The sequence below is a fragment of the Octodon degus genome, unplaced genomic scaffold (genome assembly GCF_000260255.1).
Source record: "Octodon degus isolate 3935 unplaced genomic scaffold, OctDeg1.0 scaffold00006, whole genome shotgun sequence".
Taxonomy (NCBI): Eukaryota; Metazoa; Chordata; class Mammalia; order Rodentia; family Octodontidae; genus Octodon; species Octodon degus.
This window is the reverse complement of record NW_004524582.1, coordinates 28,782,187-28,809,026: the sequence shown is the minus strand read 5'-3', so window position 1 is coordinate 28,809,026 and position 26,840 is coordinate 28,782,187. Positions and strand designations below refer to the sequence as shown.

Below are 26,840 nucleotides of genomic sequence, written 5' to 3'. Positions count from 1 at the left end.
TGGTTTTCTGTGAAGTCATAATTTCAAATCAGAATTTCCAGCTGTGGCATCCAGTTTTATGGAGCCTGAAGTGAGAATCAAAAGCTAGGTTATGTATTTGAACATTAGAAGTGAATGTAATCTTTCTTTGTATAAAACAGTGTGGCAATTGTATTTAAGTATTTCCAGTTTGCAGGGTTATTCTTCATGATCTGCTCCAAGAAAAACAGATTGAGCAACAACTGAACAGCTCCAGGTGACGAGGTCAGGTTTTGTTCTCCTGCTGGTGTCCTGAGAATCGAACCTGAGCTGTCTGTACTGTAAGAGAATCCTAAAATGCCAGAACTTCCACTGGCCTAAGAGATCATTTCTTCAGACTCCCCCCATTTTTCAGATGAGGAAACTGAGGTCTGATTTTGCTCTGCTTAAGGAAAATGATCACTAACTTGAAGGAAAAGAATCTGGGTTTAGACACCGTCTGATACTTACATTATTTGATAAACCTACGGAAGAGGTAGGCAGCACTGTTGGGGGAAGGGTCCCTTGTTCCTAGGTCGAAGGCTGGGTAGATGGGAATTCTTTGGCAGCATGAATCAGTATTTGGAAGTGTTTGCTGTACACCTTGTAGTTACTCTTTAATCTTAGTGAATTACAAAATCAGAGTCTTAATGTACAAAAATACTCTTGCATTACAGTTCACTGCATCCTTTGTCCTTGAGAAAAATTAAAAGAAATAACTAGTTGCCTAACAATAGAAAAATAGTTCAATTGCAGTAAACTTAAGTAATGAAGTGCTGTCTAGCCTTTAAAGCTAATTACTTGGCAAGTATTTTTTTTGAGTCCATGGGAAGTACTCATGATGTTAATTAAAATAAGTGGGACACAGAATTGTACATGTAATATAGCTTCACTTATATGAAGGGTATGTGTGCAGGAAGTGGATAATGTTATTTTGTGGAAATGGTATTATAAACATTTTGTATACCACGAAGAGGTAAGTTTAGTCAGTGGAGATAGTATTATAGGTGCATGGACACATGAGCCTGTGCTTCGATGGCCACACCCATGGCCTCCCACCACTGCCCCTGTGGAGCAGAACCCACTGGTAGGGACAGTGACCATCTAGTCTGTGGGCAACAGGGTGAAACCCTTCGGTGACTTTTAATAAGCACTCATTTTATTGGAAAAAAAGTGAGTCTAAGCCCTTGCTTATCTTGGAGGGACACTTCTTTACTCTTTCATTTAGTGGACATTTTAGGGTGGCTTCTCGTTAGTTCCTCTGAACAGGTGAAGGTTCTGCCCTGCTACTAGTGGGTTTTGCCCTGTGATTGTTCCAGTTTTCATAAATATGCTTCCCACAATACAGTGTCCTGTTGTGGGGTAACATGACAGTTTCCGTTCTCACCTGGTTCAAGTTTAATCATTAGATTGGGCTAGCCAGTGAATAATGAACAGCTGTATGGAAGCCAGTCCACGAGTACCTGTGAACCTGAAAATGCCGCTCTCCTCGGCGCCGGGCTTGGTGTGACCCACGCTGCCGTTTCTTTGCTGTATGGCATGGTCAAGCAGCTGAGTAAATTAAAGGCTGTTTTTCTAAAAGGTAAGCTTTTCCAGAGAACAGTGTGGTTTTCTTTGCTTTCAGAATTCTTTGAAAAATCTATGAATATTTTGAAGTCCTCAATTCTGCTTTATAATTTCAAATTAATGACTTCTTACTACTGTAATTTCATACGTTTTACACTACCCCCAGGAAAAAAACGTATTTACTTACTTCAAATTTCTTATATTGATTTCAGTTGGTCTCCTTCCACATTACAATTATGGCTTTCCATTCCACAAGGTATGGCTTAGAGTTGTGTTTCAAATTTGAAATGGCTCATGCATTAATAAAGCTACTGTTTTTAATTTGAAAGAAAGGATCTTTTAAGGGAAGTTGGTTGGGCACTGGGATAAATTTCTGAAATGCTTGTCTTATGTAAATTCACGATAGCCTCAAATTGTTTTTCCCCTGCTTGAAGGTGGCACCCCTGGCTTCTTCATTTGCCTGTTTGGCCTAGCTGTCCCTTACATTTCTTGTGCTATAACCAAGGGAGTCCACAGCTGGAGTATGTGATTGAGGTGAACTTTCCTCTGTGTGTGAAAACTACCTGACACTCCTAAGAAATAGGTGGTGGTGTTCTTCCGCTGAGCGAGCATGAAGTTCCCCACCCTTCACAGTTCTTACTAGTGTTTTTAATTGTCTGTTGCTTTTCTAATAAGAAATTTGGGTCCTCTTAAAACTCAAACTCCTCTTTGATATGTAGGCCTATATCAATATAAATTATTTTATTATTCCTTAAATTTCCTGACAGTTTTCTTCTGATAAATAGTAAGTACCCATAGGACTGCTTTACTTACAGAGTTCATGAAATCTTTGATTTTTAGATTAGACCAATGATATAGATTTCCAAACCCAAGTATTTCTTTTTATTCAGTAAATATTTGTGGGGTATGTACTGTATACACAGTCCCTGTGCTGAGGATTAGAGGTGTGTTGGCAGTAGCATTAGCATTATTTGTGCTTTATTACTATTATTGGTCTTATTTTTCAGTACTATTTTTCAAAGAATTTTTAAGTCACGGAAAATACGTTTGCTTCTTTTTTGCTTGGAGTGCTTCCCTCCGGGGGAAGAAAAAAAGCTTTTCTAAATAGAAAAACTGACTTCCAAATTTAGAGGTCTACATAAATGAAGTCTTCCAAACTTATAGTAAAAAAAAAAAAAAAAACCAGTATGTACTGGAGTTCTATGGAATGAGGATTCTCCTTTTCTAGAAGAGTGGTTCAGTTTTGATTTTCTTGAGTAATATAGTTATAAAAGTCTTATATAACTATTTTTTAGTAAGAAAATCATTTATAGTACTCACTTATAGTGCTTAGTAATTTTACCTGTCTTAGATACCATGTACCTTCAGATGTCACCACCTTTGCACATACTAGGTGCATACACTCTGTCCCGAAGCCTGTCTCCTGGCATGTTTTTTGTCTTTTGGAAGATAGTGTTTGTTTGCTCTCATAAAAATAATAACTTTCCTTCAGGGTTTAGTTGGTATGTCTCAGAAAGACATGGCCAAGGGGTTGAAACCAGGAAACACATCTGTTACTGAGAGTTTGTGGTTTGTGTTCAAGGCAGCAGAAGAGGTGTCCCAGACTACTTAGGAGCAGAGGTTCTGGGATGAGATGGCAACTGGGTTTTAATCCTGTTCTGATACTTAGGAGCTGAGTGACGTTGCACACAGCCCGTAACCCTCATGAGCCTCAGTTTCCTCATGTGTAAAATAACAGCTACCATGTAACGTTACTAGTATTAAGTGAGTTCGTATTGGTAAGACTGGAGGGACCTGTGCCTGGTGCATACTGTTTACCAGTACTATTGATGTTTATGGTGTTATGCAGAATGACAAAGTAACATGTCGTATGCAGTTTGGGGGCTGCTCAGTCAATGCTGATCAGATTCAGTGGTGACATTTTTTTCTCATAATCTTTTCCATTGATGGTGCATTGTAAACATCTTAGGAAGTGGATTTGTATGCCCCTTGCTAGCATATTGTGAGCAATCCCAAAAACCCAGCCTGTCTCTAGGAGTAAGATCGGGGGCCAGGCTGTCCTGCACCCATACCAAGAAGGCCTTGCTGGCACCAGAGCCTGACTGGATACTCTGGGCAATTATCCGCATCATGGCCACACTAGGGTCTAGATTCTGGAGCATCACCCCCGAAACCACACTGGTGGAGATGCTGGTCATGTGGAACTGGACTCTGTGAGATGTGAAGCTGGCAGACCTTTCTTCCACTCTCTGGGCACTCTGTTGTCTTCAGGTACTGCTTTACTTCTCTCTCTGGTAGAATGAAGCAGTCTTTGCCCTGCCTCCTGGAAGGTCATATAAGGTACTGTTTGCACATGCTTCATCTCGCTGTTGCAGGCATTTGTTCCTTTGTGCATCCTAAGTGCTTAAGGCTTAGAACAATTTAGTCTCTAGTGTGACTCTATTACGTAACTCAACCAGTAGTACTTTTTTGGTTTTCTTCCCCTAAATTCATGATGCAATGGTTATTTAACAAAAAAGGGTCAGAGATAAGATGTCAGTCTTTCTACCCACAGTTGGGTGGCAGCATTATGCATAAGCCTTGAGATTGACACACTAAAGCCACTGAGTTAAAAATAGCACAGATATTCCAGGCCTCAGCCTTAGCTCAAAGCTGGGTGAGCACAGTGGGAGTGGACGCAGGATTGGAGAGGGGAGAGGCAAAGGCAGGGGTCCAGGCAGGACCCAGTTGAGGCTGGTGGAGTGAGCCAACAGAAGTGGGCAAGGAGCCCTGAAAGATGTGCGCCTTGGTAGCAGGCAGATTGGCTGTGGCATTGTGGTGGGAGACCAGGAGGAAGTGTGAGGTCTTAGCCAGTACAGCCAGAGATGGTCTCCTAAAGAAGGACAGCCAGCTAGCATGGGCAGTCCAGCCCACGCTCACACTGGACTGTGAGGAGGAGCGAGGATGCCCATCTCTGCATCCTGGGCCTTTGTCTCTTCCCTCTCCCTAGCACTGCTGTTTAAGAAGCCAGGGTTTCTCTGAGGTAATGGTGACCTAGGGCAAGAATCTGACTTCCAGCTTCTTCATGTGTATATGGGAGGTCCTATATTATTTGCTTTGCTTTGCTCCTAGGAATAGAAACAATAAATGAAAAAAAAACCCTTTGGTTTAAAAGTATATATGGAAAAGTGTTCTTGATAAAGGTGCTTAAGGAAATAGAATTCAACTATAAGATAAAACATTGTATAATCTGATAAACATGGATGTCTCATTTTTTTCTCAGTACTTCCACTTTGGATAAATTTAGAGCCTGGAGTATGGTAGTACTGTAGTGTTCCATTATTCAGCTTCGAGTTCTCATATGCCTTTTAACTTCTTCCATTCTTTATACTAGGATTCTGGAAAGAGTGTCCTTTTTAATAAACAAAATGTATCTGTTCCAATTTATTAAACATAATTCATTTACCTAAAAGTAAATTTTATTGTGTCATTTTTACATTTAAAAAATTTAGTCTGGGGCAGAGGGGGCTGAAATGGACCTAAGGGAACTAAGGTGGAGATGGACTAACTTGAGACTTTGCTTTTTGTGGTTAACCATGCAGGAGAAACATGAATGGGGAGCCACTTTGTGTCTCTGTGGTTTGCAACAACACATTCTAATGCCATTGGTCACAGAAATGCCTCTCAGGGGCATTTCAGGCTTTCTAGCAAGGGCCCGCCAGTTACTATGTGACAGGCACTTTCTTACACCCTTCACATTTCACACAGTTTTTGAGGCAAGAACTAATGTTTTCCAATTTTACAAATGAGGATACTGAAGCAAAACAGAGTAAGTAAATTGGAAATGGCCCTGTGGCTCTTGAATATCAGAACCTGTACTAGACCTAGGCAGTCTGACCCCATGGTCCATGTTCAGTGGCATTTCTGTATCACCTCCTCAGTGGTTCTCAGCTCTGGTTCACAAAGTCAACTGGGGAGCTTTCAGAATGGGGCCAAGGAGAGAAATCCTGCTTTTTGTGAGCCCTCAGCAGTCTTCTCTCTCTCCCTGAGCTCAAGGTCAAAAGGCCACTTCTTCTGTCTTCTAGTCCACTGGAATCTCTTGTCCCAACTTCATGCACATGTCAGAGCCCTAACCCATCAGGGTCCCTTCTGGTGTAGCCCTGTAAGGTAGGTGCCCTGGAGACAGGAACATACGTGCTCCCTGTGTGTGTTCTGCACAGTGGCTAGCACAGCCTTTTACACACAAAGCTTCACTGTGAATTCCTTCATGTGTGATTTGATAGACTGCTTTAGGAGAGGTCCTTTGATGTTCAGAAAGTGTGGAGAGTGAACTGGACAGGTTTAAGTATGAGAACCAGTTCTAGCATATCTGGGCCTCAGTCTTACCTGTGAAATGAGAAAGACGTTAATACAGGGGATGCTTGTGAAGGTTAAATGACTTATTTAAAAATAAAGAATATTCTTTGTAATATATAGTAAATAGAAATAAAATGCTAAATCATTTCCTTGTAAATGAAGTGCAGTATCCTTTCATATGAAAAATTACTTGAAAATAAACTACTGAGTTTTCAGTGAAATGCAAGAAACCATGGGATTTTTGGAGCTAAAAATTGAAGATAATTCATTTACCTAAAAATAAATTGCTAACCTTTTTGTTTCATGAGCAAGAAATGAAGCTTGGAGAAATGCTGCCATGGTGGTACACTGTGAGCCCGGGTGCAGTCTGTGGCAGAGTACTTCTCTATCTCTTGCACCAGGAGGGGCTTAGAAACACTTGTCTGCAGTGGTCATCAGTGGCTTTTACTTCATGTGTGTTGCCTGACACGGTGCACTCTGGGATATATTATGTAACTTTCAGACCTCCTGACTCCCCAAAACTGTAGGAGACCATCATGGGTATGAGGTTGAGAAGAGACAAAAAAAAAAAAAAAAAAAAAAAATCACACACATACTCACACACACATACACACACGAGAAACTTTTTTTTTTAATAGGAGAGGAAGAATAGTTACATATAAAACATACAAATCATGGGGGATTGAAAGTCCACAAAGCTCTTCTAGTTTGTGTTTTCCCAGAGGAAATGAGGCTCTTATATCTTGTATAAATTCTTGCATGTGTAAGATTAAAACCTGGAGGGAAACGATACTCTGAAATATTGCCAGTAGCATACTGACATTTTGTTGTTACTAACCACCATATTGTAAAACCTGTAAAATGACATTGTGCTTTGAGATTACTTTAAAACTATTTTAAATATTATTTACTAGTAAAACTTTAGCACAGATTTTAATGCTTATTATTATATTTTGAATTGAGAAAATTCATTGATATATATTATACTTAATTGAGGGACTAATTGCTGAGGGAGTACACAAATTATATCATTGAGTCAGAACCCCTGATCCTGTCTGACCTAACAATACAAATTTTTTTTTTTTTTTTTTACCACAGAGGAGTAAGTTTTAGAATATGAACATGCTGTGTGGTCAGCGAAATACTGTGTAGACCACTTATTTTTATCACTTAAAATTTTTTACCATGTTCTTTCCCTTTCTGCGCCTCATTACATGTACTACGATGTCTTGATTTTCTTAAATGTTTGGTAAATTCTTTCTATGTAGGACTGAAATTAGTGTATGTAGTAGGAGAAGGAAATGCTTGTAGAGTTGTTTGCAAAAGATAGTGTTCAGCATTCTTAGCAATGCCTGAATGTTGTATAGAAACACCTATTTCTTGTCCCGTCCAAGATTTTGATTGTCTGAAAGCAGAGATATTTATAGTTTGGACGTTACTTGGTGTGTACAGTGTATGACCACGTGGCCTTTATTTAGTACTTATTTTAGAACATGATCAGAAGTACCTTCATTTCCAAATGGATAGGTTTTAGGAAACATAATAATGAGAATGAGAATGTGACTAACTTTAAAAATTTTTCATCATACAGAGAAATACCTAAAGCTACAAATTTAAATCTCATAAAAGATAATCAAATTTGATAGTACACTGATTTCCTTAGCATCTGAATTTCATAAGCCTGGAAAATGTTCACACTGTAAAAATGTTGCAGAGGCTCGTCTTTGCCATCCTTGTACTTTCGCAGACCACTTGGGAAGACAGTGGCACGGAAGAGGCAGGCTGGAGGCTCCTCAGCCTGCGCCCCCTCGGCTGCTTCTCTAACTCAGAAGGAAGCTTGCGTTAGGTACAGCGTGAGGAGTAGAAGCCGAGCGTGTTTCCATTGTCGTATACATGAGACAGCAAGCCGCAGTGTCACAGAAAGTTGATTCACGAAGGATGTGTGGCTGGATCTTCCTGTGGAGGAATGGCAATTGGTATTTTCAGTTTCCCAGAAAAAACAAACTTTCACCAGGAGTGATTCTCCTCATTGTTATTGTTAAACTACTCTCTTTGTTCTCTTTTCTTTTTGCTCATTCTTAGATGATCTCCAAATGCTATTGGATCCTGTGGGTTTCACTTTCTTTTCTTACTGAAGTTGACAGTGGCTATGGTCCTGGAACAAATTGTTTCCAACAGAGTATTTATTTTGTGTGTATACAAGTTCAAGAGCCAATTAAATGTGTTTGATTAATTTATCACAAAGAGTGGTACCTTGAGTTAGAACAGTTTTACTCTAGAAAGTTCTCTCTGTTCCAAAGAAGGCCCTTCATTGCTAAGAGCAGAGCGCTGATGTTAATTAAATAAACAGCATTTTGTGCAATTTTTTTCCTAAAGCTTAAGACTAATTTCTATGGTTACTGGGGATATAAATCTCTAGATCTCCTTAAAACAAAGATTTTTGTTCAGGAGAGAGTTGACAGCACCCTCTAAGAAAAGCTATTACTTAATTTTACTTTTCTAAGTTTAAACACATAAAAATATTTGTAATGATACCCCAAAGGCATCATAAAAATGTAAAATAATTATACTCTAAAATATCTAAAATTACAGGAAATAGACCTCATTTTAAAAAATGAACTGGGACTCATGGCTGGAGAGTTAGGGTGCAACATAGTTCAAGACCAGAATCTCTTGTCAGACTTTGTTTCTTAAATGGTTAGGAAAAAAGAGCCTTTTCTGTTGTCAGTTATTCAGACTTTAAAATATGTTCCTTCTACTAGGAGATATTTTTTAGTTTCATTACCTTTAACTTATTTTACTGTATAAAGTCTTAAATCCCCTGGGAGAGGCAAATTTCTGTCATTAGAATGAGAGGGGATCACTGCGCTTGTGGATTAACTATCTCACATACCCTTTGGACTGCTTTAAATCTTATTTTTTAGAAGTCCATGGCCGAGTCTCTTAGGCAGCATAAATAGCTCCCAGTGTTTTGCTTATTCAGAGTACACTTCCTTTCAGTAGATAATGTTCACTGGTAAATTGTTCCCAGGGTAAAAGTTTGTCATGTTTTAATAAATATAGTACAAAATCTTTAGTACAGAAACCTCAAGGAAAAACCCTCAACTTTTTAAATAATACCTGAAATTAGTACTTCTTTCCTACATGAGTATCATGGTATTTCTTCCACATTTTTAACGGCAATTTTAATTGGGCCTTATTATACTTATAAAATGTTCAGACTTAAATTTTCAAAGAAGTGACATTTTATATGTGATATGAAAGTCGCTAGGACTAGACATGCTTGCAGTTAAAACATGCCTGACCCAGGAAGGCTTTGCATTAAATGAGTTTATATTTTGGAAGCAAATAAGGGAAAAGAAAACTACTTTTCCTTTTTTTTTTTTTTTTTTTGAAGAGACAAGAAAATTAAGTTGAATGTAGGTATTGAAAGTGCTGTAAGCTGAATGTTTGAACAACAAAAGTAAACACTGATTATTACGAATGTACATTTGGACCAATTTGCTTTTATCTTTCAAGCAAAACGTTTCCCACAGTTTTTGTGGGTTTTTATTTAAGTTGAGAAAAATTTGGAAGTTTGTGTGAAAGTATAAATAAGTTTTGAAAAGCTATGATTAGAGTGATAATAAACATGCAAAAGCAAATCAGGAAACTCTATTAAAGTCAGATGTAACATTTAATAATGTTTTCTCTAAAAATTTATTCTCGGAAAAAGGAACAGCAGTTTATGTGGATCTGGAACAAAGACTGGCTATAATTTAAAATAAAGGCTAAATATGAATTTTTCAATGTGGGTGAAGTTTTTTTTAAAGAGAGCTTTAGTAATCATTATAGGTGTCTCAATGATATTTTCCAGTTATGAGTGCAGAATTCATTAAAAATTTTTAGTTTCCAATAAAATTTAAACATTAAAAAATAGATATATGGTGATTTTGTTTTATAAGGAGGAATAATATAGTATTTAAAAAAATTATTGAAGTTTACCACAATTAGGCTATAGATAAAAATAAAATTTAAAAATCTTAATCTGAAATATGTTATAAAATTAACCTCAGATTACCAAATAGGCATTTTTTTGTTTGTTTATCCTCTATGTCTTAGGAGATTTGTCTCTTCTACAGTTGCAGTTACTGTAAATGTAAGAGTGTATCACTTTGCCAGTTACACATAGGCATTTTTAAAATACACGTGGCCACTTTTGATCACATATTATTAGAAAAGCTTCTATAGATTTCTTAAACATTGAAGTTTTGCTTTCTCTTTGTTATACAACTATGTATATCCCGTAAAGTTATATGTGCATTTTGTTACTGAGGGTCAAATAGTCATTTATTTCTACAATCATTTTATTGCTTACAAGTTGATATATGATTTTCATTGAAAAAAGCTGCTGCAATAATAAAAATGAAAATTTTTATATGTGGGGTGTTTCATATATTTTACCTAATTAATGATCTGAAAAACTAGTCAAGGAATGTGTTGGTTTTACTTTTAAAGCTTTCATACTGAATTCTTAAACATTTTGTGTCCAAGTAAAATAATAACTCTTAAAAGTAGAATAAAAAAATATATCATTTGATTATCAAACTCAAGATCCGTAAAATACTACCAGGATATATCCATTATTTTTTAGTTATCTTTATATCAGATATTTTTTCTAGCAAATGTTATATTAGGAACAAATTATCATATGCTATTTTGAACACGTAAACAACAATTTTTATCGGACAAGTTTTCATTTTGTAAGGTTTAGCAGTTGGTAATATGCTACAGTTTCTTTAAATACTAGAAGCTATTAAGTTTTATAGTTTCATTCTTTTCAAGCAAAGTACTGTATTTTAAAGTGTTTTGTGACTTATTCTTTCGAATAGTATTCTCAGCATTTGTGTGTGTGTTTGTGTATACCAAAGAACTTTGAAGTCTCATGCCTTATTTGCTCCTAAAGAGACCGCAGTGAGGGAAAGGCGTCTGTAATTCCTTGAGAACAGGAATGATGAAACCAGGCTCTGGCTTTGCTTGGAATTTGCGCGTTCGTGTTACTGGCCGAGGCAGCCACTCTGCGTTTTATCCCCATTCACTCCGTTGAGAGACTACTATGGAAGGAGTTTGTGTATCTCATTCCTAGATCTTTCTCTCAGAGCTTCTTGATAAAATAAACATTTGTGCTTTTGCTTTGCTTCTATTAAAAGAAAAACTACATTGGACTAGAGGAGAACACTTCTACTTAGGGGGTTTGACTTGTCAGCAATGTTTTCTGCTGAGTGTAAATTATTGGCATCCGTCAAGCAGTATAGAAGTTGAATGTCTCCTCCCTTTGTACTGCTCACAGTTGCTTTGGCTGCGCTCTTGGTGATGTGAAGCAGAAACTGAACGAGGTAACAGTTTTGATGGTGAGATTAGAGGTAGCCAGGCAGACTGTCTCCTGGCTTTTAGAGACCCTTCCAGGCTCAGGCCACCCCCTCCCTTGTTTAGATATTACTTGCTCTTTTGAGTTTCAGATTACAGGAGCAATTGATCTGCATGACCTATCTTAAGAACTTTAACTTTGCAGTGGAAACTTAAACCAAATGTATATCCTCAAGAGACAAATCATCTTAAAACCAGGCAGTTGTCATTTTGATGTACTGTACTATTGGCAGAGGAACAGTGTGGTAGAGAGCACCACCTAGTGGAAAGGACCTGTACTTGCTTGCTGGATAGAAATGGGCTATGTTAGTGCAGTCCTTGCCCTTAGCTTGCAAAGAAGTGAAGCATTGTGTAGCCTCTAGCACACACCTTTAATTTTAACCCAGCACTATGATCCCAGGAGGATGAGATTGGGTGCAGTCTTCATGTCAGTTTTATTTGTGTTTTTCCCACTGATGTCAGACCTTGCTGTTCTTACAGACATTTCCTCATACAGCTAACGTGATTGAAAGAAACGATTTTGTTGTTAGTGAGGGCAGTGTTCAGTCTTCAAGGGCCCCGTGGTTTCGAGTGCTTATGTTTGCCTTCAGTGATACCATGTGGAGGACCTGGTTGTTGCCGTAGTTTATTCTGTCCTGCCAACCTGGTCACCTCACCAGAAGGTGAGTCGCTGCTGCTGAGGTGGTGTGGGTACACGCAGTGGCTGCTTATTTCGGAGAGTGCGTGCTTTGCCAACACTCTGTGGAAAAAGTCATATTAGAAAGCCAGGCAATTACCATAGCACAACCACCTGCTCGTAGGCTTAGCTGCTCCTTACTACATGTCTTCCGATGATAAATCCTTCATAAAGTATCACTCCTCCTGTTGAATGTTCCTGGACGCTTGCCGAGTACCAAGTTTGGGGAATCCAAAATGGACAAGGCAAAGGTTAGGGTTTGTTTTTGGGGGCTCGTAATTTTAAAAATCTTTTAATTCTTCACCAAAAAAGGGAGTAAACTATTGCTGGGATGTGGAATACACTATAATGGAGTGAAATTGTGCTTGTTGGCTTAGTATTTTCTGCCATGTATTGGAAGAATTTAGAAGCGTGTAGCAAATCCTTCGAAAAGACTGATAAGCAAAGTAGATGGTTTGTTTGCCCACGTTTAGGGTGTGGGAGGTGAGAGGCGGACTCCTGACTTTTCAGTGCAGATTTTATCCTCAGAGGGCCCTGTGTAGTTTGAAGCACACAGTGAAAAGCCCAGTTGCAAGTCTGGAGTCTATTCTGGAGTAGACCCTGGTTTCCAGTCTGGTAGCTTTCTGACCTGGAATGAGCCTCCATGTCCGTTTGCTCATCTGTTGTGAGAATTAAAGGAGATGATTGGCAGTGGACTCAACGCAATCCCTAAGACAGCACCCAGTGATTATTATGATTTAAGATGATGATGGGACCATGCAGAGGCTCTCTTCCATTCCTCTGTGTTCTGCATGGGTGGTTTCCTCGTGCTCCCCATCTTTCACCACCTCATGTACTCCACCCTGCGCTGTACCCACCCTTAGTGCCTGCTTGGCACTGCTTGGCACTCAGACTTCCCCAGCTCCTGCCATGTCCTCCCCTGCTCGTGTTAACAGAATGATACTCTCCTGTGTGTGTGTCTGTGTGTTTGTGTGCCTCTGTGGTGCATTACATTCAGATCAGTGGTTCTTAGCCTGAGCACCAGCCATCCACGAGCCTCAAGCTGAGGGCAGGCAGAAAGATCTCCTGTCAGTGGGATGTTCTCCTTTCTTTCCTTTTGTGAGAGTGGCTGGCAGGAAAGAGTCACAGCTTTTGTCAGCTTCTCAGAAGCAGCATGTGGGCCCCAGGAAAAGGTCAGGGACTATACTTTTAAGTTTACAAAGTTGACTCTGTGAGGCTGCTTGAGAAGTTAAAAATAAAACCCTCTCCTAGAAAAATAAAATCATATTTGAATTAGACGTTTCCTGTTTTTTAAAAAACAAATGGTTTTAAAGATAAAATTTTAATTTAATGAGCTAAAATAAATGGAATAGTTTTCCCCTGTTGTCAAAGTTCTGTGGAATATTAAGAGCAAGGAAAAGTAAAGAATACAGGCTTCTGGGGCCAGTTTAATTTCAGATACAAGTCTTCCACTAGCAGTGAGAACCTGTGACCCAGCTCCTCTCGCCAGCTGGGTGGGGGGGGCGGATGGTGAGGGTGCCTGCTGCGCATGGTGAGGTTACCTTGGGTTCTGTGCAAAAGCTCTTGAAACTCTTCCTGGCCCACAGTAGGGGCAGCAGAAATGCTGGCTCTCATCATGCTGTTGCATATTCCCAGCAGCACCTAGAATGTGTCCAGATTGGTTGCCTTTCACAGACTGTCAAAGTACTTTTAGTATGTTTTTGGTATGCCTTATGGACAATTGTAAATATTTCTCATTTCTTAGGACCAGATTTCCAGAGTACCATAGCTGAATTGACACAGGCCAGGCAACTTTTGTAAATGAGAATCCCAAGGACATGAAACCTTAGAATCATGCTGGAAACTTCCAGAGGCATAAAGAGCAGGGGAAAGAAAGCAGCTTTCAAGTTGATTGCGCATCCATAATCACCTTGGAGTTTCCTCAATGGGAAGGACTTGGGCATCTTCCTGTCTGGCCTTTACTGTTTGCAGGCAAAGACTCTGCTTGGAGCAGTGACTCTGAGGTGCTCCTGGAGGCGGTGTCCTGCTCTCTGACTGCGTGTGGACCACCTGCCACTCCTCCCACTTTCAGGGAAGAAAAGAGATAGAGCTATCCTTGGAGGTCAGGTGTGAGTGGTGGCCCCAGAGGAGGCATGTGAGGAGCTGCAGCGTGATCCACAGAGAACATCAGTGTAGAGAGGGAGAAAGGAGGACTGGGAATGGGAGGAGAGAAGCGCCGAGAGCACACCCACGGAAGTTTACCTGCCCATGGCTGACTGTGTGCTGGGCAGAGGAGAGACATCGGTTCCATCATACCAGTGTCCACTCAGCACCTGTGTGCTGTGGGTACCACAGTGCTTGAGAATCCCCTGTCCCCCCCCCCCCCCGCCCCAGCTTTGCTGCTTCCAACCTGTCCTCTGGTAACAAAGTGTTTTTTCTCTGCCTGGCACACAGGAGTCTAAGGATGTGCTTTTTGCCCTCTTCATGACTCCTAAATGCAAACCAGCCCCTTCCTCTGACGCACAATGGAAGAATCAGTGATCTGTTCCTACTCAGAGAGCGACGAGCTGCTTTGAACTCCAGGTGCCAGTTGAGTGGAGCGTGCTGCTGTTCACCTAGCCTTGTGTTAAAGAAAACCCTCGGAGGCCCTCATGTTGAATTGAACTTTTGCGCGAGTCTGATCCCAGCAGCCCAGACCAAAAAGAAGAATCACTCATGGCTCGAGGCTGCAGAGTCTAACTGAAACTTGAAGGCAGACAAAGTTTTCTTAAATAAAGGAGATTCCAGGCTGCCAGAGTCAGCAATGTAAGAAAGTGCCTTCCGCTTCAATCCTGACAACAAGCAGTTACCCGAACTATCCTGGTGTTGACCAGTCAGGGTGTGTGTGTACGTGTAGTTGTGCTGGTTGCATGTCCTTGCTTTATAAAATTCACCATCTTCTGCCTAGTGATCACCCTTACTGTATTAGGCAGAATGGAAGCAGCCTCTTTATGAAAGGGAAGTAAAATTCATTCTGTAACTAAATTTGTGTAATTTTTTAAATCATTTATTTATTTATTTATTTATTTATTTATCTATTTGGTACAGGGTCTCACTATGCAGCTCAGACTTGTAGTGATCCTGTCTCAGCTTCCCCAGCACTGGGATTACAAGTGTGCATTACTACACCTGGTTTCGGTGGCTAGCATGGTGCATCCAGGGTTCCAGGCCTACACGGCATGGGGTCCCGGGAATCAAACGCAGGTCCTTGCGCTTGCCAGGCAGGCACTTAGACTGCTGAGCTATCTCCCCAACCCCAAATTTGTCTAATTTTGACAGTTGTTTTTGACAGGTCAGTTTGCCAGATGGCCTCTTGGGTAAGACTCAAACAGAGAGAAGGGAAGGAGGAGAAGAAAACATAGAATCACTGGATGCCCGCCCTGTGCTGATGCAGTGTCAGTCTTTGCAGACAGCACCTTCGTGAATAACTTGAAGTCACTTTGAGCAGTGCTGTCTCAGGTTCACACCTAATAGATGAAGGCTTGGAGAGGCTATATGACAGGCCCAGGACAGTGGCTGAGCCAGGCACCAAGCCTGGGAAGTATGTAACACCACACACACACGCACACACACACACACACACACACAGAACCTTGGAACCAGCGATCTTTGGGCAGGTCTGAATAGCTGTGATGCCTCCTCAGATCCTTGGGTCAGCACTGCCTGTCTTGTTCTCCCTCTTCTTCCACCTCCTTTCTTCTTCATTTTATCTTCTTCCTTTTACCTTCTCCCTTAATGTTCCCTGCCTGTGCTGGGCCTTGCATATTTGCCAAGGAGACAAGCAAAAGAAAGCCTTCCAGGCACACAAGAAGGAAAGCAGTGATTGCTCGCCAAGGTAGTCATGAAGCTGAGGCCTATCCTCCCCATTGCTGTGTACTTTTGGATTGGAATGCTAGGTGAAGAGAAGAGTGTGCCTGGTCCAGAAGGCAACACTTAGCAATGTCTCTCTGTGATATTTTTGAGGAGAAACATCTTTTAAAATGGACTCCTACGGTATCTGTCACTGGTTGAGCTGATTGTCAGCAGGAAGGGGGCAGTAGGTCCAGGTTTCTTTTTTGTACTAATTTTTATTGCTGATTTTAAATGACAGATATGTTGAATGATGAAATGATCAGAATTATCAATGACAAAGAGTCTAGGGGAAAAATATGTGCATAATGAAGACCTGGTTTTTTTTGTTTTTTTACGGAACCAGGGATTGAACTCAGGCCCTTGCGCTTGCCAGGGAAGTGCTTATTCTACTGAGCCATCTCCCTGGCCCCTAAGACCTGGTTTACAAGCAGCATGCCTGGAAAAAGTCACATTATTTGAGTTAACCTGAGTCGGGCCTGCAGCTAAGCCTGCTCTGAGGTGACATTGGTAGAACCCCAGGTCTGAAATAAGGGAGGTGATACTTCCTGCCAAGTGTTGAGTCTACCCAGGAATTATCACATCTGTGAGGCCAAGAAACTGCTGCATTGAGAGGTGGTAAGTATGACCAGGAGTCACGGTGCAGTGTGTTTCACCAAAGAACCCTCGACAGGTTTGGGAGTACTTAGCTTAGAGAAGGAAAAAGGCTCACAGGCTCAAGTGGGGAGCACAGGGTAGCTGAACTCAGCTTATGAGAACATTTGGTGGGGGGGCTTGCTAGGGTGAAGCCATGCCTTCACACATCCCAGGCAAGTTTGCCACCGCTGTGCAATATCCCCACACTTTGACCTTGATTCAGGGTTAAAAGAACTTTTGACTAGACTGGAACAAGACCAGTGAGAGGCTGTGGGTTCTTCCTGCAGGGCTGGCGCCTCCTGCTGCTGTGCTGGTCTTGAGAGTCAGATAGGATAGTCGATCACTGGGTTGATACTCTGTGTGCCACCTGGTCAGATATGCCTAGAGTAGGCAGAGCTTTGCAAATAGAGGGAGCATGTTGGGCAAGGCCAAGCCAGCACAGTGTGGGAGACAGAAGACTGGAGTGAAAGTATTTCATTAGATGGAGATTTTAAAGAGAAAGTTGGACCCTGAAGGAGTGAGGAGGAAGGGTTGAGTGCACGACAGGCAGAAGCCTGGACTGCTGTGTAGTGGAAGATGTGCTGAGCTTTGTGGAAAGTTGCAGCCCTTGCTAAGAGAAAGGCTGCAGTATGGCACACAGCCGGTCAACCACAGCAAGGAGACATGCAGAAAGGAGAGGGGACAGATGGGACTGGCCACTAGATTCTTCTGTGGGTGGAGAAGAAGGAGGTAAAAAATGGCTGGTGAATTAATTGCCTGACATGGGGCAGTGGGGACAGGTGGGACTAGAGCTAAAGTCAGTGTCATGGCTGCAGTTGTGTTTGGCTGCTTTGGAAGCACTGGTGACATAGGCAGTGGCATGTCCAGAGACAGGTCAGAGCAAGTGGACACGCTGTGGAGATCAGATAGAGCTGTGGAAAGGCCAGGGCAGAACTGAGAGAATCAAGTTTAAAGGGTTAACAAAGGCAATGAAGGCAGCCAAGGATGGCAGAGAAAAGCTGTCAGGGACTTTGAAAACTGGAAAAGAGCACCGTGTCTCTGGGGTGTGCAACCAACAGAGGCTTACAAGGACTGGCACCAGGTTGGCCTGAAGCCCGAAGGACCTCACTTCTGGGCATTTTTCAGTAGGAATCAGGGACAGGGGGAAGAAGAGACAGATCCAGCCCAAAGGACCTGCTTACAGAGCAGTTGCCAAAAGGAGCGAGCGAGAAAGGGCTGGCTCATATATTAGCCCCTGCTGGACAGCAGCTAGAGTGCAGTGAATGTCTGTGGCCATGCTAGGCCGCTCGTGGGCCGCTTGTCCTGGGCAGTTGGCTTGAATGGGGACAGACTGGATCCTCAGCGGGATCCAGAGGTGCCTTAGTTTTGAACTTTAAGACTTCTGGTAATTGTATTGATGCATTTTTCAGTTAAGACTGAAAGGAATGGATTCAGAATTTAGTTAGTGGGGCTCCAAATTAAACTCTGGAACATGACTCTTACGAAAAATCATTTTAGCTTATCAGTAGTTGGCAAACATTTACACAACAGTGGTTGTTCTGGCTGTGCCTTTGGCTGCACACTAAACTGAACAGCAAGCTGTGTCCACTGATTGAATGAAAAAAAAAAAATGATTTTGTGTTACAGGGAACTTTTTACAATACGCCAGAGGGATTAATGGAGTCTCTTTAATCTTGAACAATGCTTGCTTCTTGCAGAGGCAAATTATGCAAATCGGTACTTAGTGTTTCCTAATCAATCAGGCCTTTGTTGGAAGCTTTGAGAGTGCCAGCCCAACAGAATTCCTGTCATCTTGGGGAAGGAAAGGGCTTGTGAGTCAAACCACCGCGGGAACCTGCAAAAGACACTTGTCCACTGCTGAACTCCCCCGAAGTTAAAATGGGGGCTTTCTTAGAGAAGCCTCTCACTGTTTTGTACAGAGCTTTTGTTTTACGGCTTGAGTGGGGATTTACAAAGCACCCAGGAAGGAACAGCCAGGCAGGCTGCTGCGCGGGTAACTCACACACAAGCAGAGCTTGTGACCACTTCAACGCAGATGGCAGCTGTTGCCCTGCTGCCTTTGTGTTCGCTCGGCCCAGTGAACAGTGTTTTAAGTCTTCCTGGACTTGTCTGAAGTGAGAGAGAGAGAGAGAGAGAGAGAGAGAGAGAGAGTGTGTGTGTGTATAAAGCGATGTCACTTCAACTTTGACCTGTGTAGAACAGTTAACCTGCTTAATCCTTTGATTCCAGATCAAAAAGAAAACACTAGAGAAACATTAAAAGCCCTTGGGAAAAAACGGTAGTGTTTGTGAGGCATTTCTCATTACTGCTGCTGCTGTGGCACTTTCGTTGCCATCTAGTGGATAAGAAGTGTGCAGCTGATACTCTGCTTGCAGCTTATCTGCCTTTTTGAACTCTCCGGGGGCCTAGAAAAAAGAAAATGCATTTGCAGCATCATTGAGGATGTGGGTATGGTGGCACATTCCTCTAACCCCAGCTACTCAGGGCTGAAGCGGGAGAACCATGCCTTTGAGACCGACATGGAAAACTTAGTGAACTCTCCATCTCAGTAACCAAGTAAACTCGGGATGGACGGAGGTTCTATTGCGGTGAGGTCTGACTGTGTGAACTGCTGTGTCAGGTAGACATAAAGACAGATCACAGCAAGATGGGGACACTGCTGAAGGAGGGATGCTTGCAGGAAAGTGGAGCCTCCTCGTCGGAAGTGGAGGATTCCAAGAGGGAGGTTTTGGATCTGGGCATACTAAGGAAAACAGTGTACTGTTTTAGAGAAGAATTGGTTTTTTTGTTTGTTTTAAAACATTTGTGGGGTGTGTGTGTGTGTGTGTGTGTGTGTGTGTGTGTGTGTTGGAGATTAAACTTGCGACCTTGTGCTTGCCTGGCAGATACTTATGCCACTGAGCTATCTCCCCAGCCCTGTTTTAAAACATTTCTTCTTAGAGAATATACATACAGATTGTTGGCAGTTTCTCAATGCAAAAAAGTATTAAGAAGGTAAATCCTCCCCCAAGACAGCCGTCCCTGTTTTGATGAGTGGTCCCCAAATCCCCTGTCTGCCTGCATTCAGCTCTAAGTGGGCATTGTGGGTGCACACAAACCATACCATGCTAGCTAGGCAGCCTCAGTTCTGCCTGTGCAGTCCATGCTCAGCCTTGTGCTGCGTGCTTGGCAACAGATTGGGTTCATCACGGCATCACAGGTGGGGTTTTTGATTTTTTTTTTTTAATGTATTTTGTACTGGGTCTCACTATGCAGCTCAGACTCACAGTGATCCTGTTTTCAGCCTCCCCAGCATTGGGATTACAGGGGTCCACTACCATGCCAGGTCTCGGTGGCCAGCTCTGCATGCCTAGGATGGGGTTGCCATGACATGTGGTGCTAGGGATCGAACCCTAGTCCCTGTGCTTGCCTAAGCAGGCACTTAGTCTCCTGAGCCATCTCACTGGCCCTGTGTTTTGTTTTTGCTTGGTTCCTAGTACAACCTGAGGCATAAGGATGGGTGACACCAGAGTTTCTCTTTCCTGCCAGTGCCTCTTATCCAGGCACCACGCAACTACTGTTTTAGAATCAGTTTACTTGTCTGGTAAATGGGTTGTGTGGAGGAGTTCAGCGTTTTGATGATTTATAGAATTAACCTTATCAAAATAAAGTCAGTGAGAAGTGAACTTGATTTATCTTCAGAGAAAGAGATGAATGAGACAAATAGTTTTAGGAGGTGTTGAGCTTGTTGATTAAGAATCAGCTTCATGAAGAAGACAGATCCCGACTGATCCGGAGTGTGACTGCTAACTCTGTGGCCCCTTTCCCTGAACTACTTTGTTCCAGTGTTCCATCTGCAGTTTTGATAAAAGTGGTCCTCAGAGACATTGTCGTGCTCAGATGGGACAGCGGGACCAATTGTGTGGGGAGACACATGGAGATTTGCTTTGGGAGTGAGACAACTTTCCATTTATTCTGAGCCAGTTGTATGTGGTGTGTTGCCTCAGTGTCTTCTCAGCTGGGACAATCACAGGGCCTGCCCATTGTAGAAGCAAGGACATGGTGAGTGCCTACCGTGTAGACTAATGCCCGCTGCACAGGAGACACGCAGTAAAATTGACTGTTACCTGTGCCATTTTTTAAAAAGTACTTTGTACCCTTTTCCTTTGTAGTAAAGCCCAGGGAGATCAAGCAGCTTGCTCAGAACTTCAGCGGGCAAAGGCTGAGTTCAGAGGAGCTAATGCAGCACAGCCTCTTGTTCCCAGCTTAGCATTGGAACTGCCCAAAAGAAAAATGGAGGAGTGTGAAGCAGCAGGCAAGCAAAGAGGCCGGCTCAAGCTCTATGACCAAGATGAGTGGAGCTGGGCCAGAAAGCCCTCTGCTGGCGCGTTCACCTACAAAGAGGCGAGGGAAGGGCAGATCTCGATCATAAATCAGGTATACCGCTCTGTCTCCCAGGAGGAAAAGAGGCTTCGGGGGGAGGCCATGAGTGTCATCTGGCCGAGTTCCTCTGCACCATAGCTCTGCTTTTGCAGTGCGTGGCAGAGCAGGGAGTAGGACCCAGGCTCGGCCAACTCCCTGTGTTCCCACTCATCTCTGTCTGTCCTGCTTTTCCCAGGCCATACACAGCCCTGTGCCCAGAGCTACTACTCTGCCCTGGGCCTCACCAGAGCTGAAAGGTGACATGATTGGTGCTGGGATGAGCTGCCTGCCCACGTCGCTCTAGATGGCTTCCTGGCCATCCTCGTTGCAGTACACAGGCAGTGCCAATCTCCGAGGAGGCCGCTCTGCTCAGTGAAGATGTGCCCTGCCTGCAGATCTTTCTATAGGTGATAGAGGGACTTTTTTGTTTAGTGGAGGGCTCGGGAGGCTACTTTATGTTTTGTGTTTGTGGTACTGAGGATCAAACCCAGTGCCTCTCATGTGCTAGGCAAGCAAAAAGGTCTTTTAAAATAGCATACACAAATGTTCCCACATTAGAAACCCAGCTTGTATCTCTGTACAGAAAAATTAAGATTTAGGCTAAACTTCAGTAGATTATTAGTCTTTTCATGACACAGTGTAGTATAAATAATACTGCCTTTGAGTCCTAAAGACCCACATCAGCCCCCCTTTTGTACTTACGTGTCTTGTGACTTTGTATAGGCCTCAGTTTCCATGTTTGTTAAGTAGACATTGGGTAACATGTGAGTCATACTGTTTTTATAAGGTATAAGAATGACAAGGCACATGCCAGGCAGTTTGTGCCTGCCTGGCTCAGACGCAGCTGGTGCTTGGGGCATAGCAGTCTCTGTCGGGTAAATCAGTGTGTGGCGCGGTTGGCTGTAGAGGTGAACAGACGAGAGCTGCCTGGTGCTGCTCGCTTAGACCACCTTCCCAGCTCCCAGGCGTGCCCACACGGACAGAGCTCTGGGCCACTGCTGTGTGCTGCTTAGATGGCCTGGGCTCATCCCAGACATCACGCCACGTGTCACCACAAAGATGCCTTCTCTCAGACTCCCTGCTCTTGGGTGTACAATAGAAACGTGGCATTTCTATCTCTCCTGAGGTTGATTCGTGCAGCAGATTAGCTAACACTTGCAGAGCTCTTAGAATTCTGTCTGCTTCAGTTTTGTTGATTTTTTTTAAAAGCAGTGTTGATCCTGTTAAATAAGATGTAAGTCAAGTATATAGAAATAAAATAACTAGAGATTATTGGGGTTTAGTTGTTGGTTTAACTATGGGTAATTCCTAGTTTGATAGCAGAAAAATCTATACCCCAACATGATTAAAAATGTTAAAAGACGGGATGTGTGTGCAAGTAGAACTCGAGAGAGTGTGTTCCATACAGAAGCCTGTGGGTGTACATGCGCTCATCTTGAGCAGTCATCAGCTCATGGCTGATCCTGTATCTTTTCTTGCCTCTCCCATCTTACTTTATTTTATTATTATTATTTTTATTTTCCATTTCTGTATTTGGTACACAGTCTTGCTACACATATCAGGCTCATAGTAATACTCTTATGTACAGCCTCCCCAGCGCTGGGATCACAGGCATATACCACCATGCCTGGACTTGGTCCCGGCTCAGTGCAGCCTGGGGGCAGGGCTGGCGCAGCATGCAGGACCAGGGATTGAACCCTCATCCCTATGCTTGCCAAAGCAGGCGCTTAGTCTGCTGAGCTATCTCCCCTGCCCTCCCCAACTTACTTTAACTTGAAACTTGGCTATGAAATAATTTGGTTGTGAATTATCCAGTACTTTATCCCTAAAAGAAAGGAATTTGGGGGCTAGGGAGATAGCTCAGTGGAATAAGTGCTTGCCTGGCAAGCACAAGGTCGTGAGTTCAATCCCTGGTACCACCAAAAAAAAGAATCAGAAAGGAATTTAAAACCAAAAAGATGGGCTGGGAGATAGCTTGGCAGTCTGAGCACATGCCTGGCAAGCGCAAGAACCAGAGTTCAATCCCCAGTACTGCATGCCGTGCTGGCCCCAGATGGCATGGTGGCACACACCTGTGAGCCCAGTGCTGAGGAGGCTGAGACAGAAGGATCTCTACAAGTCTGAGCTGTATAGTGAGACCCTGTACAAAATAAATAAAACCAAAAAGATAAACAAAACATAATCATGATCTATAATACCATTATCACACCTAAGTAAAAATTCCTTGTAATTTGTTTATATCATTCAGAGTTGAGTGGGAGATTCTTTAACCAGTATAGAAATAATGCACTGCAGTCGCTAAGGTGACTTTAACATCAAATCAAACTAGAGCCCATCAGCACACTCACAGCCTTGGACACTGAGGGCACTCGTGCCAGCTCTGCTACTTTCTTTCCACTAAGAAAAATACCTGTTGTTAGAATTAAGTGGAGCAGCCCACTCATGGTGACTGGTGCAGGGAAATATAATAGTGCTGCATTCTGTTCTGTTTCCCTTTTAGCCATCGTGATAGTTCTAGAAACATGGGATTCTCTGTTCTCTGTCCATACCCATCCTCCTGGGTGGAGACATAGTTGATAGAAAGTACAGACCCTTTGTTGCGTGGGAGGTGGCCCACTTTCGGGACACAGTTGTCCCATGAAGCAGTCAGGCTACAGACTTCGCAGCATCACTGCACCTCCCGAACACACCTGGCCAACTCCCCTGGTAGACTGCTTTGCACAAATAGCTCAGTTGTCCTCTTGTTTATCCGCTCCATTGTCAGGCACAGTCTGTGCAGTACCTTCTACATTTTTGATCCAGCTTGCACATTAAGGTTTGTCAGTCTTGAAGCCTTTCCTATTGAGTTTACCTTCATTTCCCCTTCCAAAATTGGGCACTACTGGGGATACAAAATAATGAATAGGACCGAGGTCTTGACCTCAGGGACTTAAGTGAAATCTGGTGGAGACCACACAGAAGTACCTGAGGTAGCGATGATAGCCATAAAAGTACAAGCAGGTGTCTGTCACAGGCTGAGAAGATGTTCTGAAAGCTTTATGGAGAAGGCGACATTCAAGAGAATCTGGAAGGGGAAGCAGGGTTTTCTGGGTAGAGTGAGGCTGACTTCTGGGGTGGAGGGAGAGAGTTGCAAAGGCATGCACCCCCCCCCCAGTAGCACACCCTAGCCTCAACTGTTGTATCTTGTTCCCAGCCTGGTCCCATGGAAACCTCACCAGGGATCCCTTCTCCCTGCCTCCATGTCCCCATGCCATTCAGTGACACTGCAACAAGGAAATCAACATGGGATTTAAAGAGTAGGTGTGCTTTACTTCTACTGTGATTTCCTCATCAAACTGTACACCAGAGCAGTTTCTCTCCTACTGAAAGAGGTATTGTCTTTAGTTACATGTGTAGTTCCTCATCATACAAGTGACTCAGCATTAGCACCTGTGTGTAAACATTAGCAATTCAGAGCACACACCCACTCAGCCTCTCACAAGGAGTGTATCAAGATTGTGTGAAATAAGCAGTCTTGGGGGCCGGCCAAATAGCTCAGCAGATTAAAGTGCCTGCAAGCAGGTTTGATCCCTAGGCCTGCCATGTAGTGAGACCCTGAACACCCCGTGGACCCTTCCCTAAAATACAAAAAAAAAAATAAGACGAAGCCCAATAATAAGAGCGGTGCTTGGCTAAGAATCTAACAGTCATTGATGGCAGTCATGTGATTAAACTGTTAAATAATTTTATATAAAGTTGTACAAATTTACTTATATACCCTATCATATAAAGCTATTTGTGGATTTAACTGTGCCTGTTTAGACAACCTATTGAAATTTTGATGTGTGTTATTAAGGAATATAATAGAAATTTCAGAGCTCTCCAGTGTCTAACACTCTTTTTTAAAAAAAAAAAAAAAAAATTTATTTGTGTGTGTGTGTGTGTGTGTGTGTGGCCAGCTCAGCCCACCAGGGGGCAGGGCTGGCTGGCATGTGGTGCTGGGGGATTGAACCGCGGTTCATGTGCTGTGCTTTGCTAAGCTTGTTCTAAGTAGGTGCTTTAGACCACTGAGCCATCTCACCAGCCCCTAACACTCTTGATAGTTCCTTTATTTCTTTTCATTCTTGACACAGAGTACTTTTTACATAGTGTGCTCACGTCAAGTATTCAGTTATCATACTGGTGTTATTATTAAGTTAGTGGTTACTTCACACCTCTTACCAAGAGAGTGTGTGAAGCTAAGACCACGTGGACTGTGGCAGAAGCCTTTTGTAATCATTTTTCGTGATTCACCCCTGGAGCCTCCTTGCTCCTGACACTCATCCTTTAAACTAGTCCACCCTTGCAGCCTAGAACAAACTAAAAACAGAATGGAGCAGAGGAGTGTGGTGGCTTGCTTTGGACCTTTTAAAACTTCTATGGAAGGGCCGGGAAGAGCTCAGTGGCATTAGTGTCTGCCTGGCAAGCACAAGGTCCTGAGTTTGATCCCTGGTACCAGAAAATCAGTAAATCAATAGATCTTCTATGAAAAGCTTTATGACTTCTGAAAATTATTCTGAAAGTTAAGGCACTAGATAAATGTATTCATTTCTTATTGCTACTTTTAACAAATTACCATAAACTTATGGCCTAAGACTACACAGACTCATCTTACAGTTCTGTGAGTTAGTGTTCAGAGTAGGACTCCTGAGTAAGATTGGGCTGTGGGCAGGACTCTGTTCTCCACAGAGCCTGGGGGATCTGTCTCCTTGCCCTTCCCAGGTCTTCTGAGCTTCCTTCCTGCATTCAGAGCAGTAGCAATGAGTTTCATCTTCCTCACACTACATTACTGTCTTTCTTCTGCCTCCTCCCACGTTCAAGGACCCTTGTGTTCCATTGGGCCTTTGTGGCTAACCGAGGATAATCTGCTATTTGAAGGCCAGCTGATGAGCAGCCTTAGTTTATCTACTACATTAATTCCCTCTTTGCCATGCAACATGGTATGATGGTCTGTGTCAAGATGTCCCCCAAAGCCTCCTGCGGTCCTGGGGCTTTTTCAGAGGTGCCTGAATCTACAGCGTGTGAGTGATTCTCAGTGCGATGCCAGGACGAAGAGAGGGTGAGTGCTGGATCAGTCCACTGGCTGGACTGGCCCCGCCCTGAGCGTGCTAGGCTGGATACAGCCGAAGAGAGGGCAAGAGGCTCGTCTCCTCGCCCTTGTTGCTTTTGGGCCTCTGCCATGTGGCCTCCTGCCGTGGAGCCAGCCGATGATGGACTGAAACCTCTGCAAACTGTGAGCCACATACTCCTTCCTCCTTTAACCTTGGGTGTCGGGTACTCAGCAACTAAATAAGTACCTACACACATAGTAACATATTCCAGGACAGCTTTCAAAGAAGAGGCTAGAAAAGCCTTTCGTGATAGGCATCATCCTTCTGTGATGATTCAGTTGTCACTGTTTACCCAACACTTAGAAAAACTCTGAAGGCTCTACTTGGATGGGCGTTGTGGCCAGTGAGTGCTGAGGAAGCAGAGAGGGCCGCCCAGCCCCTGGGAGCTGTAGGCTGTGAAGAGAATCAGCCCCAGTGGTTGCTGAAGTCTGCGTGAAGCCTGTGTGCCAACATGTGCACCAACAGCACTTTGGGAGGACGGGGACTGGCTGTGGCAGAGCAGAGCAGCTCTGCTATCTGACTTGTTAAAGGGCCATCAGTGTGTGACTTGGGGGGGGGCTCAGCTAACAGGAAAGAGGCCCAGATCCCAAAGAGAAACCAGAGTGCACTGATGCCGCGTGTTTCTCACCTACCAATTCATTCACTTTGCTCCTTTTCATTGTTTACCTGGCCCCTGAACTGGCAGAGGGGTAAGAGTTAAGCCTGGCAGACATGGGTCACGTAAGGGGTAGAGACCATTGAAGGTTTGAAACAGGAGACTCACCTGATCAGCTCTTGTATGGGGTACAATAAAACCCTGCCTGCACATCTCATTATTATTATTATTA

General features: G+C 43.1%; 1 protein-coding gene across 4 annotated transcripts in view; it reads left to right on the top strand.

Annotated features, from left to right (window-relative positions):
* Stx18 (syntaxin 18) overlaps positions 1 to 26,840 on the top strand; it is a 115,695-nt gene that overhangs the window by 50,645 nt on the left and 38,210 nt on the right. Inside the window, exon 1 of one of the 4 annotated variants that reach the window (XM_023699705.1) lies at positions 1,474 to 1,579. The exons of the other annotated variants lie outside the window; for them this stretch is intronic. The gene's annotated coding sequence lies outside the window, so the exon portion shown is untranslated. Of the gene's footprint in view, positions 1 to 1,473; positions 1,580 to 26,840 lie in introns of those variants that run through there. 4 annotated transcript variants of the gene reach the window in all.